This window comes from Gossypium arboreum, chromosome 4 (genome assembly GCF_025698485.1).
Source record: "Gossypium arboreum isolate Shixiya-1 chromosome 4, ASM2569848v2, whole genome shotgun sequence".
Classification (NCBI taxonomy): domain Eukaryota; kingdom Viridiplantae; phylum Streptophyta; class Magnoliopsida; order Malvales; family Malvaceae; genus Gossypium; species Gossypium arboreum.
In genome coordinates, this window is record NC_069073.1 from 11,304,532 (window position 1) to 11,321,692 (window position 17,161).

Sequence of the window (17,161 nt, forward strand, 5' to 3'; positions counted from 1 at the left end):
GCTAGTTTGGTCCTTTTTATTTTCTATTGATCTATAATTGAACATTTGCCCTTTATTCAATTTAGTCATTTTTACTAATTACTCTAAATTAAGTTAAATTCACCTAATTTAAACCTAATTAAACACATCGCTAGACTCATAAATATTTCTAGTAATTATTTCGAACTCGATTTACTAAGACGGAGGCCCGATAATGTACTTTTTCCGGTGCCTGTGAATTTTGGGTCATTACAATGATCCTGAACTAGAGGACGTGGTAATGGAAGATGACCTCCCAAAGATTTCATGACAAAACAAACTTGTAGGAAATGTGGAGGATAGGGGGTTAGAGGATGAAGTGGTTGTGGAGTCAAAACTTGAAATTGGGGAGGATGACTACACGATTAGTACTGAAGGCGAGTATCTTGAGATAACTATTTTCTGAGCGGATTCATGAATGGATTGATATGAGCATGGCTAAGACTGTTGTAATGCGACTCTTTGGAGAAAAAAATTAGCTACAAAGTTGTGGTAGGTCATCTACATTCATTATGGGTTTAACTGGGAGATTCCAGGTGGTTGACCTTGATAACAAATTCTTCCTGGTTAAACTCAGTAATCAAAAGGACTATGATAATGCTCTGATGGTAGGGTCATGGATGATTTATAGACACTATCTTGTGGTACAACCACAGACCCGAGATTTCACAACAAGTGAAAGTTATCCTTCAAAGATGGTAGTCTGTGTAAGGTATCCTTGACTCTCATATCAATACTATACTAAAGGTTTGTTGAGAATCATCTCCCAAGTGGTGGGAAATATTATAAAAGTTTATTATAACACGATAGAAGCGAATAAGGGTCGCTTTGCTTGCCTAGTGGTAGTGGTTGATCTAAAAAAACCTTTAATTTCTTATGTTCGTATTGATGGTCATGTTCAATATGTGGAGTACAGGGGCTTGCTTGTCATCTGTTACAAGTGTGGCTACTATAGGAACACTAAGAATAGTTGTCCAAAATAGCAAAGGAATGAGAAAAATGTGAACTTAACGGAGCCTACGGTGGTGCTAATTATTGATACTGTGACACTACAACTACGGGTGCTGTAAAGGATTCGATTTCTCTCTATGGACCTTGGATGCAAGCTTTGACCAGTAAACGATGACCAAATTTTTGGAAAAATCTACAATGAAAGGAAAACAAGATCAACTGTTAGTTGAGGGAGTGAACAAATCACCCTTCCAAATCTTGGAAGATAATGGTGATGAGAATGAAGTTGTTTTTGATAAAGAAACTGAATATTATCAAATGAAAAATAAGGAAATTGAATATTCTCAAATGAAAAATAAGGTGAATTTGAAAGGGAAATAATCAAAGCGAGAGATTTCAAAGGGATTAAATTTTGAGGGGTTAGTGAAGGATTCACGTGGAGAAAAAATTAATGGTGGGCCAATCACGAAGGCTAATGAGACAAAGCCACAATCTACCCTTGAGAAAGACTGACCCAAGGAGGTGGGGTAGGAGAAAGTAAGGGAAATGGGCCTCAAATCCCACATAGTTTCAATCTAGTTATGATTAGTACTACTACCTTACCAGAATCGAGTCACACAGCTGTGATCATTGAAGACAACAAGACCTTAATGGGTCAGGCTTGTTAAAATTGAATGTTGATAATGGCAATATAGAACGATCGCAAAGCAATAGGAAAGAAACAAATACATTTTTTAAGTGAAAACCCTTTCGGGGAAAAACCACGGGCATAGGATAAAAAAATTCACTAATGTTAAAAATCGAATGATACAAGAGGAGTTTCGACTACATCTATTTAAAGGTTAAAAAACCTTATTCTAATAAATGTCAAATAGAAGAAGTGTAGTTCTATATAGATCATCTAGTTTTGCCACAGAATTTTATTTTAACAAGGACTAGGGTCATACAACTCTAACAATCTCCACCTTGACATGAATTCTCAACAAACAAGTTCTTCACCAAGAACTCTCAACGAACAAGTTCTTACCTCTTCCACGAAACCCTTAAAGGGGTATTCTTCAATAATGAATACCAAGTCCAAGCAATGCTCAAACTTAGTTATAGGAAGTGACTTAGTCATCGTATCTGTAGGATTATCATGAGTACTAACTTTGCTCACAAAAATATCACCACAAGCAATAATATCATGTACAAAATGATATCGGACCTTAATGTGTTTGTTTTCTCATGAAACATTTGATCACTCGTAAGGAAGAAGGCACTCTAACTATCACAAAACACTGGACTGATATGAAGATATTTACTGAGCTCACCAAAGAGTCCCTTTAACCAAATAACTTCTTTACGAGCATTAGTAATCATCATATACTCAGCCTCAGTAGTGGATAAAGCAACTGTAGTTTCCGAAGTGGCTTTCTAACTAATTGCGCAACCCCTAATAGTAAAGACATACCCTGTGAGGGATATTCTTTTATCAAGGTCTCCAGCAAAATCAAAATCAATAAACCCAATGACTCTATCTCTAGTTCTTTCAAACTGTAAGCAAACATCACTAGTACCTCGTAAGTATCTGAAAGTCTATTGAACTGCTTTCCAGTGTTCTTTATCGGGAATTGTTATGCATCTACTAATTGTACTAATTGTATATGATAAATTTGGACATGAGCAAACCATAGCATACATGAGAGATCTCACTGCACTAGAGTATTGAACACGTGACATGTAGTCAAATTCATTATCTGATTGCAAAGACAAAGCCGATGAAAGTCTAAAGTGAGCTGCTAATAGAGTACTAACAGGCTTGGCACTCTGCATATTGAATCTGTAAAGAACTTTATCAATGTACCCTTTCTGACTTAGGTATAATATACATGTGTTTTTATCTCTAAGAATCTTCATCCCAAGTATCTTCTTTGCTACTCTCAAATATTTCATCTCAAATTCTTCACTAAGTTTGGCTTTGACCTTTCTTATCTCTCTTTTATCTCTAGTTGCTATCAATATATCATCAACATAAAGGAGTAGATATACAAATAAACTATTACTATTTTTCTTAAAATAAACACAACTATCAAAGCTGTTTCTTTTGAAATCATGAGTAGTCATAAATGAATCAAACCTCTTGTGCCAATACATTGGTACTATTTTAAGCCATAAATGGACTTTTTAGTAAGCAAACATAGTCCTCATTTTCTGAGACTATAAAATCCTCTAGTTGTTGCATATAAATATCTTCCTCAAGTTTTTCGTGTAAGAACATTGTTTTTACATCTAACTGCTCAAGCTCTAAATCATACATGGCCACAATACCAAGTAAGGTTCGAATCGAACTATGCTTCACAATTGGAGAAATCACATTTATGAAGTCTACACCTAGAATCTGACTATAACCTTTTGCAACCAACCTTGTTTTATATGTGGGTTCTTCAACTCCTAGTATCCCTTCTTTCTTTTTGAGCATCCATTTACAATAAACAACCTTTTTATCCTTAGGAAGCTTCACTAGGTCTCATATTCTATTCTTATAGAGTGATTTTATCTCTTCTTGCATGGAAATCATTCACTTTCCTGAATCTTCATAGCTAACTGCCTCGAAAAAAGTAGATGGCTCTTTATTTGCATCTATATCTTTAGTCAAGTTTAAAGCATAAGCAACTAGGTCAACCTCGGCGAACCTCTTTGGAGGTTTAATTTCTCTTTTAGGTCTGTTCTTGGCAATAGAATATTGTGGTGAAGAACCAACTCTACTCTGAGTTTCTATAATAATTTGAGGAATAGACTATTGTAGGTCATGGATCAATTTAAAGCTCCGCTTGATTTGAACTTTGTCAATTTTTATTGGAAGAGTCTTTAAGAGTTAAGTTAGGCAATATAGCAATTTCATCAAAAATGACATCTCTACTAATTAAAACTTTCCTCGTTTTAGGACACCATAACTTATAACATTTAACACCAGCCTTATAATCAAGAAAAACACACTTAATGGATCTAGGTTCCAATTTTCTATTATCAATATGAGCATACACAGGACACCCAAAAATCTTCAAATCAGAATAATCAGCATGATTACCAAACCATACCTCTTGTGAAGTCTTTTTCTCAATGGCAATAGACAGAGACCGATTAATCAGAAAACATGCAGTAGAGGCCGCTTCAGCCCAGAATGACTTTGGTAAACAAACATTTGAAAACATACATCGAACCTTTTCCATGATTATTCTATTCATTAATTCTACAACGCCGTTTTGCTATGAAGTATGGCGAACTGTCAAGTGCCTCACATCTGTTCTAATTTGCATAATTCATTAAACTCATCTGAACAGAATTCCGAACCATTATCTGTGCGAGGGTGTTTTATCTATTTTCCTATTTGTTTCTCTATTATAGTTTTCTAATCCTTAAATGTGAAAAACACATCACTTTTCAGTTTTAGAAATAATACCCAAAATTTTTCTAGAAAAATCATCAATTATCATTAACATATAATTAACGCCACCTTTTGAAGGCACTCTAGATGGTCTCCAAAAATCAAAAAGAATATAAATATTCCCTTCGTGTTATGGATTCCTCTAGTGAATCAAACTCTCTTTTTCTTTCCAAAAACATAATGCTCACAGAACTTCAGTTTGCTAATGCCTTATCCATCAAAAAGTCTTCTTTTGCTTAATTCTGCCATGTTATTCTCACTCATGTGCCCTAGATGCATATGCCAAAATCTAGTAACACCATCATCTGACAAGGAAGAGGAAACAACAACTGCGTCACCAATAACAGTTGAATCATGCAAAACATATAACTTGGCAGTCTTTCTCTGCCCTTTCATCACGAGGGAACCCTTGCTAATTTTTAGAACCACACGTTCAGCTATGTACTTGAACCCTTTTGAATCAAGATTACTCAACGAAATCAAGTTACTCTTCAATTTTGGTATATGTCGTAAACCACTAAATGTTCTGACGACTCCATCGAACATCTTAATTTTGATTGTGTCAATACATGTGATTATACATGAAACATTATTTTCCATCAAAACAACACCTTTAGACACTATTTCATATGTTGTAAACCAATCTCGAATGGGACTTATTTGGAGGGTACAATCAGAATCAAGGGTCCACTTCTTACTTACGTTAGATTTGTCGATAGAAGCAACTAAGAGTTTACCATCACTGTAATCTTCCACAACATCAGCTTTACTAGATTGTTCTAGTTGTTTTCTCTTTTGATTCGCCACCTCCCTTTTGATTTTATTCTACAACTTATAGCACTAAGACTTAATGTGCCATTTCTTCTTACAGAAGTTACAGGTTTTATCTCTGATTGAAGATTTCGATCTACCTTTAGATTTACTGCGAGGATTTCGTTCCTATGTCCTCCCACGGCTATCATCAGTATTTCATTCTTATCTCCCACGAATAATGAGAACCTCTCCCTAAGAGTCAGATCTAGGCACAAGATATTTCATCTTGTCATACAAGGCTAAGAAAGCATAGACTTCATCAACTATGAGAAATTCGCAACTATACAAAATTGTATCTCTAAAAATTGAAAAAGACGGGGGTAAGAACAAAGTAAAATTAACCCTAAATCTTCTTTATCATATTAAACATTCATGGCCTCTAGGTCTAAGAGAATTTCTTTAAACACATTTAAGTGTTCGTGCAGAGACGCATATTCCTCTAAAAGATAACTATAAAGACGCTGCTTCATATGCAACTTGCTAGTTAGGGTTTTCGACATGCATAATTGTTGCAGCTTTACCTATAATGCAGTAGTGGTCTTCTCCTTCAACACGTCCTGTAGAATTTCATTCGATAGGTACAGTTGTAACTGTGTTAGAACCTTTCAATCTTTACAATTCTTTTATTTATTTGTCAAGGTCAAAAGCATATTATATAACCTTAGAAGGGCATCCTCCAAATCCATCTGCGCAAAAATTGTATGCATCTTTATCTGCCACAATGCGACTCTAGTGTTGCGGTCAAACAGCAAAATATCATACTTCATTGTCACCATTATCGTGATCAAACAAGTAACCTGAAAAACTCTGATACCAGTTTGTTAAAATTGAACGTAGATAATGGTAATATACAATGATTGCAAAGTAATAAGAAAGAAAAATAAAACACAGATTTTACATAGAAACCCTTTTGGAAAAAAAACAACGGGCAAAGGAGAAGAAAATTCACTAATTTTGAAAATCAAATGATACAAGAGGAGTTTCGACTACATCTATTTAAAGGTTGAAAAGCCTTATTCTAATCAATGTCAAATAGAAGAATTGTACTTCTATACAGATTATACTTATGCAACATAGTCCGTACACAAATCCCCTAGTTTTGCCATTGTATTTTATTTTAACAAGGATTCGTGTCACACAACTCTAACAAGGCCCATAACATGGGCCATTTTATTACTTCTTCTTCAAAACATCCCATGTATACAATGATGAGGGTTGGTATGCCTATGCATGAAATAACCAAGTGTGGGTTTAAAACACGAAAAAAACAAGGTCATGCCAAATCTTAAGGGTCGCTGCTATCTGAATAGATTGATTTAATGACTCGTTAGTTGGATAATCTTGATAAAGTTTCGAGATAATCCATGGTTGTCGTGATGTATTATTAGAAACAGATTATTTGGAAGTGTTGCATCATATTAAGGGTACTCTAATGATACAACAGTCGAATTTTTATGTCATTCATGCCATCTGAGACCTGTTGCATCGAGATTGGCTATTGGTATTAGGCATGTGCATCAAGGACGTGATAGGATAGCTGATTGCTTAGCAAAGGTTGCAGAAGGAATGGTTATTGACTTTTACTCTTGATCCTAACCTTCTAATTTTACTTTGAATGTGTTGCATGAGGATATTACTGGTTTATCTTTTCCTAGATTGATTGACATGTAATAACTTTTATCTTCCTTAATAAAAAAAGTTTAATTCAACAATTTTTATAAAAAAAGATCAACACGTGATTAGCTGGGACATGTATCTTTAATCTAACAGCTTTTTATCCTTCATTTGATTAACATTAAATATTATTATTGAATTTTAATAATATTACATTATTGAATCTCAAACTGTGATCTATTAATAGAATTTTTTTTTTAAGAATAATTTAAATTTAAATCATCATTTTAAAAAATAACATTGTATTATTCAATCATCTCATGCCAATTATGTATTTATGAAATATAGAGGCTTGAAACCAAAATTCCAACTGGTTAACGAATGGAATCCAACGATTTTGAATCAATAAAAAGATTGCAACCTTTTCTCAGGTTTTTCGATGGTCGAATGAAAATTTTGCAAACCCAAAACTTGGATATTCACTCTTTACGAAGTTAAAGTGAAAAAATCCAATTATTACCCTATTTGAACATTGAAAACATGGTCAAAGAAAAAATAAAAAAAGGTACCCTCAAGAACAATATTTGAATTTAAGCCCCTCCATTCCCTAATCACAAACATTTTTAATTTTAAATAATATTAATATTTTCATTGATTGCAACCTATCTGCAGTGTAGCAGCTGAAAAATATAATTCATGTTATAAAGTAAAAGTGGAACAGTTGATGTTTGATGGGATCATTTGATTTACACTCTGTACCAAAACAGTATCCGACATTGCGATTATTCGTGGTTTGTCTGCATTTAATTGAATGAGAAGGACGAGAATTTATATCACCAAGGATGGACAATATTGAAGAAATTATATCACCCATAATTACACAAGCAAGTTTGGAGGTCATTAAAGTCATTTAAGGTTTTTCTTTGTCAATTTCGAGCTTTGTCCTTGTTGGACCTATTCCTTACTTATGACTGAATAAAATTTTTAACTGCTTGACCAAAATAATTTTTGATATTTATTAAAGACTAAGATTTTTGAAGAGATTTCGAAAGAGGTGTTAACATTTTTTTACTATGGTCCAAGCAAGTGATAACTATGTTCAAAAAATTATTATGTGGTTAAAATATTTTATTTGTTTTAATCTACTGAAATATAAATTTAAATTTATCTAAAATATATTTTTTATTAATATTTTAAAGAATGTGAATAAAATGGATTTATTGTTTACTTTTTAAATATCAAAATATGTTTGTTTGGAATTATTTGTTAAAATATATTTTAGAGGAATCTTGTCATCTGTTAGGTGTTAATTCCAAATGAATTTTGTAAAGCACGAGCTACAAAAGTAAAAAGCGGGTTTCCTTGACGTGTCATTTTTCTTGGTCGGATTAAATGTTGGCTTCTTTCATTCGTGCTGCCTAGATTAAAAATGCTCCTCGATTTTCTTTGTTTTCCTTTTTAATCCATATGCCTTTCAACCTATTTTTATTATTTCTAATTAATTAATTGTTTTCGAATTTTTAAATTTTATTTTAATTCACATTTTTAATTAATAAAATTTTCGTTTATATAAACAAAAGAATAAATACATAATGAAAATATACTTTTATATATGATTATATTAAATATATTTTATTTTTCAAAAGCATCAACTAATTTTCTTGTAATATTTTTCTTCATATGTAATTTATATATATCAAATATTTGAAATAATTATATAACGAAATATAATTTATATATTTTTGAGTATGATAAATTCTAATATTATAAAATTAAATAATTATTTAAAATAATTATATTTTATGTATAAAAATTATCATTTTTCACTGGCTATTGTAAATTTTAATATTATAAAATTAATTAATTATTTCAAATGTTATTATTTTTATATGTGAAATATTTTAAATAATTATTTCAAATACACATTCATAATATATAATACAAGAATATTTATAAATTCAAATAACTATTTGAAATATTTCACATATAAAATAACTATTTCAAATGTCATTATTTTTAGTAATTATAATATTTATATGTGAAATATTTACTTTTTTTATTCATATCATGAGTGTGGCAAATTTTAGTATGATATATTTTTGTATGTGCAGTTGAAATAATTATTTGAAAGATTTCAAATATAAAATTATAATATTTGAAATAATTATTTTATAATATTAAAATTTACCATGCCCACAATGGAGGTGAAAAATAATGATATTTGAAATATTTCACATATAAAAATAATGATATTTGAAATAAGGATAAACTACACCCAAGATTACTAAACTTTTAGTACGTTTATGTTTTGATCACTCAATTTTAAAAGTTACAAAATGCTCATTGAATTTGTTATTAAACTTAGAAAAAGAAAGGAATGAATTTCAGTATATCTATTGTTGTACAAGTGCTAGGTATTTATACTAGTACTTAGGAACTATACATGGAAACTAACTAGTCAAAATCCTAAGTTATAGCTTAATTTGCATGCTAAAAATACAAATTTACATTAAAATAGTTAAAATCTTAAGTTATAGCCTAATTTACATGGTAAAATACAGATTTACATTAACATCTCACCCTCAAACTCAAGGTGGTGTTGTGGACCATAACTTGAGTTTGGAAACTAAGTCATGAAATTTGATTGGAAAATGTGTCTTTGTGAAAATATTTGCGATCTGAGCTAATAAGGTGACCAGAAGCAAGGTGTAGAGTGCCCTAAGTAAGATGATGTCGTACAAAATGACAGTCAATCTCTGTGTTTTTACATTCATAAAACACATCATTATGGGCGATCTGAATTTCACTGTGATTCTCACAATGCAGAATAGTAGTAGTAGGAGATAAGAGTCCCATATCTTCAAGTAGTAGACTTAGCCAAAGTAACACCATATTTGTATCAACAAGAGCACGATATTCATATTTGATGCTAGAGCAAGCAACAACAATATGTTTCTTACTTTTCCAAGAAATAAAGGAATCACCTAAAAAGAAACAATAGCCAGTGGTTGAGCATCAGTCTATAAGATCTCCTGCCCAGTCAGTATTAGAATATCCAGCAAGAACCAATGAGGAGTGAGCAGAGAAATGAAGACCATAACAAAAGTGTACCATTAACATATCGAAGAATACGAAGAACTGCTGAAAAATGAGATGATATAGGAGATGTCAGGAACTGACTAACCATATGAACTGCATGAGCGATATTAGGTCAAGTCACTATAAGATAGACTAGACTGCCAACAAGTTGTCGATACAAAGTAGGGTCAAAAAGATGAGTGTCATCTAACGAAGTAAGTTTGACATTTGGTTCCAAGGAAGTAAAAACAGTCTTACTATCAGTAATATTGGCATGAGAAAGTAAGTCAGAATCATATTTTTCCTGAGAAAGATAGTAGCCATCATCGTTAAAGGAAACCTCAATACCCAAAAAATAACTAAGAGACCCAAGATCTTTCACCTCAAAATGTTGACTAAGGTACTGTTGTAGTTCAATAATCCCATTTGTGTCATCCCCTGTGATAATCATATCATCCACATAGAGAAGTAAGATCATACCCTGATCAGAGCGTCGAGTAAATAATGCAGAATCATGAGGACTTGATACAAAACCAAATGCAGATACAGTAGAGCTAAATTTAGCAAACCAAGCTTGAAGGGCTTATTTCAAACCATATAGTGCAAGTTGAAGTTTACACACTTGATTGAGAGAATGAGAATACCATAGTGAGGGATGCATGTAGATTACCTCCTATTAATCACCATTGAGAAAGGAATTCTTGGCATCCATTTTATGCAATTTCCAATATTTAACTGCAAATATGGCCAATAGACTATGAATAAAAGTGAGACGTGCCACAGGAGAAAATGTTTCCTCATAGTCAATACCATACTCCTTCATGTATCATTTGGCTAGAAATCGAGATTTATAACGCTCAATAGATCCATCAGAACGGGTCTTGATTTTGTACACTCATTTATAGCCAAGCGGCATCTTTCCAGGAGGAAGATCAACCAGATCCCAAATATTAGTTTTCTCTAATGCCTAAAGTTCGGCAAACATTGCTTGCTGCTAAGAAGGATTAGTACTAGCCTTACGATAGTATTGAGGCTCATGGAGGGTGACAATGACATAAAAACAATGATAATTTTTTAAGTGCGAAGGTGGTTCTCTTACCTGATTAGACCGACGAATAATAAAAGTAGGAACAAGATATTCAATTGGTTCAGATTTCGTGGATGTAGAAATAGAAAATATAAGAGAATTAAGCTCATTGGATGCATCAAAACAAGGGAACAACTCAACATAAGCATCTATGAAAAAATAGAGAAGAGGACAAGGAAGAATAAAATGTGGACAAAGAAACTTAACATCTTCCCAGAAGGAAACATGCTGAAGGATACACAATTTATTGGATATTAGATCCCAACAACAATAACCTTTATGCTCAATGTCGTACCCAAGAAAATAGAAAAGATGAGCACAAAGTTCAAGTTTAGTATGTTCATGAGGTTGAAGGAGTACAAAGAAAGCACATCTAAAGGTTTTAAGAACTGAAAAATATGGAGAGTTCTAAAAAAATGTGTTCATGTGGAGAGAGATCATTAAGAACTTTAGTGGGTGTATGGTTGATTGTATGGGCAGCGGTATAAGCAACTACCCCTAGAACTTTTTAGGGCATTTGGCTAAAAGAATGAAGGCCCTAATGGAATCCAAGATGTGTCTATGTTTACACTCAGCGTTGTAACGACCCGAAAGTCAGTGGTGTTGAAAACGATAGTTTCGAAAACCTATCTCTAATATATGAGATTGTAAATATTATTATTTAATATTTACAAGTCTGATTTAAAGGTATATTGAGTTTTTGTCCCATAATTTTATATAGTTTATGGTTAATTAATATTCATGAACTACATTGTAAAAGTGAAAAAATTAATCGTTGTTGATTTTTATTAGTTAAAATGGTTAACGGGTATTTAACCAAGGTTTTAAATGGAAAATAGGCCATTTGTAATTATCTTGGACAATTAGTGTATGTTTCTTAGCTTTTATATTAAAATAATTTGTTTAATTAAATAAATATTATAGGTTTAAAATATGAAAACAAAATCATCATCTTTATCTTTCTTTATTCTTGCCCAAAACACCAAAAACAAAATCTTGGAAGCCATTTTTGGAAGCTTCATCTTTTGTTCAAGCTTTCATCTTTGCATGATGTGTAAATTTTAGTTTTTTTTGTAAATTTTATGTTTTTGATATCATTGTAGCTCGATTTAGCTAACATGTGTGCCAATCTTCGAAACTGTTAAAGTTTATAAATGATGTCATTAGTGAATACTCGAAGTTTTAATGTTAAATTGTTAGTTTGTAAGTTTAGAAGTGAAAAATGACTAATTTGTAAAGTGAAATTGGTTAGTTTCGAACATATGGACTAAAGTGTAAATATTTCTAAATTTATATGGAATTTCTATAATTATAGATATTATAGGGGTGTATAAGGATAAAATTGAGATTGGTTTTGAAATCGAGGCTCAAATTTGAAAGTTATGACTATTTCGGTTTTAGGGACTAAATTGGATAAAATACAAAATATTAGGGGACATCCATAAAATGAATTTGAATTGATATATTTTTATAATAGGTTGTTATAAGATCTTTGGAATTGATAAATTGAAATAAATTATTATAGCTCGAAAATTGAATTAATTGAAGGATAATAAAGGAAAAGGAAAAAATTACAGATTAGTCCCTGACACATTGTTTGTAACATCCCATACCTGGTGTACAGGCCAATTTTGGGCCACCCCAAAACCCAATAACTAAACCTACTCAAAACCGATACCCATCTCATCCTAAACTAACCCATTAAACCCAAGCCCAACTACCCCAAATTTCAATAACCTAAACTCAAGATTGAAACCCGAACCCCACTTGCGCACCAACCCCCGCCTCTCCCACTTGCTCACCAGCTCTCCATGCCACCATGTCGGCCACTGTTCCTCTGTACCACCATGCCTCTGTCACCTTCACCCATACCTGCGCAGACCGTAAAGAAGACAAGACAATAAATATTAAATACAATTTTGTAAAGGCTATAAAAGCCTATTTGGCTTTCAGAAAAGGGTCGGCCATTTTTCCATAAATACAAAGATAGATTTTTACAAAAATACAAGCAAAGTGAGTTGAGGGAAGTCAAAAGAAGCAAGAATAATATCAAATAGGGCAACCAAAACACGAAAATCGAACCGTAAACCTAAGGTGATTGTGAATCTATTCTTGTTTTGTTCTCTGCTCTATTTTCCCATATATATATATATATATATATATATATATATATATATATATATATATATATATATATATATATATACCAAAATATATAAAAATAATAATATAATACAAAATAAAATTAAAAAAAGGAAAAATTGACCTTTTAGAATTTTTTACCATCGCATGGTGGTGGCTGCTGCAAGGCTCTTCATGAGTTTCTATGACTGCCCCGTGGCTTGTGCCTCCTCTCCCTCATCTCTTTTTTTCCTCTCTTTCTCTCTTCCTTTTTTTTTTCTTTCCCACCTCACAAATGTTTTTTTTTCAGATTTTTAGGCTATTTATAGCCCAGTGAAACGGTACCGTTTTGGTACCCAGATTTAAACAAGAAAACGACGCCGTTTTGAGACGGGTCGGACCTACCCGACCCGCTCCAGGGCTAGGATCCGCGTGTTTTTGCGGAAGGGTCTAATTGCGCGAATGACCCTTCCGCTTTTTAGGCGTTTTACAATTTAGTTTATATTTTTTTTTAAAATTGACCCCGTTGATTGTTGCGTTCCGCAATTTAGTCCCCCTATGATACGCACCGTTTTAAATGCGCCGGAAAATTGCGATGTAAGCCCTCCGTCGTTCCAAGCGCATTCAAACAGGTCCCTTCTCTTTTAATTTTTTTAAAATTCGCCCCAAGGCTTTGTTTGTAGTTCTTCTTTAGTCCTTTTTTGTTTTTGTTTATTTTTGTTTCCCTATTAAATATGGTTATTATTATTTCCAATATTATATTATTATCATTATTATTATTACTATATATTAGTGTATATTTTTCTTTTACGTGTATACATTGCATATATTTATATATAGTATTATTTTTAATTACTTTATTTTAATATTATTATTATATTATATATACTTTTTCGTATTTCATTATTATTACTAGTATTAGTATCATTATTCATATTAGTATATATATGTTATTATATATATATATGTATATTATGTAGTATTATCTTTTCTACTATTATATTTATTATCATACGATTTACTTTCACTATTATTATTATTATTATTATTATGTTTATTATTAATAGGCACTTTTAATGTTATTATATCTAAATATGTATATATTATTATTACATTTATTTTACTCCTATTATATTTATTGTTAGTACATATATTTTTATTACACGTATATACATACATATATATATATTTTTATAGTATTATTTTCATATGTTATTATACTCATTAATGTATTTATTATTTTCCATATTGTCACTTAGGATATTAAGATTATTATATGTTATTTGATGTATATATATCTTTTATTGTTGCCATTTTGCTATTATTATTAGCATAGGTCCGTTATATATATTGTATATGTTCATTTTAAGTATGCTATGTATGTATATATATGTACCTATATTAGTATTATTATGTAAACCTTTTTCATTCCTATTTTACGAATATATATACTTAACATCATTGCTATGTATATATTCATTGTTTCTATTTCGTGTTTAATTCTAGTATTGCGCTAAATGTCGTATAAATCTTTATCATTTTAATATTATTGTCACATTGGTTATTTGTTTCAATATATGCCTAGCTCTATCATTTATTTATTTTTATTTCATATCAATTTACTTTGCATTATTTCGAAAATCATATACTTGTTTGCTAATTAATTTCAATAAACAAGGAAATGTACCGATTTAACATTAAGTCATCGAGTTCATCGCTATGTTGGGTGAACGTCAATTGACTCGTGTTAAAACGGCATATCCTTCTCAAAAATCAAAAATACTAAAACTTCTCGTCTTTTCAATCGGATCACAATTAAATTTTACATTGAACTCGTATTTTTGAAAATCAAGACAACACGTGTTTAGGAGATACCAATTTTTGGGCGTCGCGAGGGTGCTAATACCTTCCTCGTGCGTAACCGACTCCCGAACCCTAATTTTTCTCTGACTTTTAACGTAGACCTTAACTCGGCCTTTTCCTCGTTTTTAAAGAAAAATCTAATAGGTGTCCGATCACACCTAGAAAAAGGATCGGTGGCGACTCTCCTTTTATTTCAAAATCGAACTTCAGTTTCCAAACTTTTTCACTAGATCGCCACAATTAGCGACCCCGAAACCAATTTTTATATCGCTACAGCTGGCGACTCCACTGGGGACAGAACTTGCGAGTCGAGTCGAATTAAACACGTTTTGTCAAAATTTTCAAATTTCTTTGTTTAAAGTAAATATTTGGTCGTGATCCAAAAATCTCGTTTTCAAGATTCATGCATTTGTATCGTGTTGTAAATATTTCTTCTAACTTGTTATTTGGTTGTTTTTCAGTTTTCAATTTTTTTTATGGTTTTAATTTTGGTTTAGTTTCTTTAAGTAAAACGTAAAGGTTTATGAGTTTTTCCCCATACACCGTGCACTTGCATTTTCGCATAACATGAGCTCTCTACCCGGCCCGTCCGCTTAAGTGAAAGTAAACGCCACGCTTCGTGAGTTAACTCGTCCCTCCGACAAAGCTAGTGAATACTTTCGGGTTACATATGACTTATGCTTTCGTGAGTTAACTTGTCCCTCCGCATAGGCATAAGTAAATGTAATCCTTCGAATTGAACTCGTGAGCCTGTGATGGGTTATGACCGAGGCTTCGTACTAATCTTAGCAGATGATAGTACGAGCAATTCGAGTACCTGTCTAGAACCGAGACTGCATATAATGAACCATACGAGATATCCAATTAGAGCCATGCTGAACTTCTGTCCGCTTATAGTTACCAAAATAAGTACACGGGGAAAATGCCTTTTGCCTTTCATTTACACTGTTTATGCAAAATAATTGGATTGGGTAGTTTAGTTTGTTTTTCAAATTATATTTGTTGTGTTTACTAACCAAGTTTGTTTGTTTTTATTTTTATTTTCATCATGCATCATAGGCATTATATTAGGAAGGTGTTGATTAAAGGTTGGTTGCCAAAAAACGGGTTTCTGATGGAGGAGTCAATTACACAAATAACCAAGAAGAATGCCGTGGTTCGGGACTGGTCTCTAAAAACTCAGAGAGAAAAGGGGGATAGTCTAGTGGAAGGGTGTGTTGCCAATTTGCCCGAACATATAACTGTAAATGTTCGCCAAAATAACTTTGAGGATTTGGTTCGAATTTGGAATCAGTGGGATTCAGACACTAGAGACATTTTCACTGAGAGGTATGGAGATATAGCTCACCTGATCACCATCCGTGTAGACGGACAGTTGATTCAAGCCATGGTTCAGTTCTGGGACCCAGCTTATCAGTGTTTCACCTTCAATCAAGAAGACATGACTCCAACCATAGAAAAGTATGCTGCTTTACTCCGCATCGACAATGTACAATTAGGCAAAATATATGTGAAGGAGCCTAAGCCGATGACCTTCAAGAAAAAGTTAGTGAGACTGATAGACATGACCGATGCATGGGCTGAAAAACAGATAAAGAAGAAGAATGAAACCATTTGCATTCCATGGTCCTCCCTACGAGATTTGGCTCTGAACCATCCCGACATGCTGAAAAGGGTAAATCTATTCGCTTTGGCCATGTATGGTTTGGTCATTTTCCCAAAAGTTCTCAGACATCTCGAAGTTGCAGTAGTTGATTTCTTCGAAAGGTTAAAACAAGGAATCAACCTGTCCCGACCATCCTAGCTGAGACCTTCAGGTCCCTGAGTAGTTGTCGAAGAAAAGGGGAAGGACGATTTATCGGATGCGCGCAGTTGCTCAATGTTTGGATTTTGAGTCACTTCTGGAAGGTAGAGTGCACTCCGTTCCATATGTTTTCTAAAACATTCTCCCCGCTAGAAGCTTACCTCAAGAAAGAATGGCCGAAGGAAGTCACCGAGCAACATTGGGTATCAGTTTTTCAAAATCTTCGCGCCGAGGATATAACATGGAGAGCACCCTGAATCCGTCCTTCAGTTCTGCTATACAAATGTGGAAGCCAAGATTGGGTACCTTTACTTGGGTTATGGGGAGGAGTTGGATATGCTCCGTTATTGGTCCAAAGGCAATTTTCTTCGCGACAATTCCTCCC

The 17,161-nt window shown here is 32.7% G+C and overlaps 1 pseudogene; it reads right to left on the bottom strand.

The window, feature by feature from the left end:
* Nucleotides 1-9,541: 9,541 nt before the first annotated feature.
* LOC108458896 (uncharacterized mitochondrial protein AtMg00810-like) lies at nt 9,542-10,562 on the bottom strand (annotated as a pseudogene).
* Nucleotides 10,563-17,161: the final 6,599 nt, after the last annotated feature.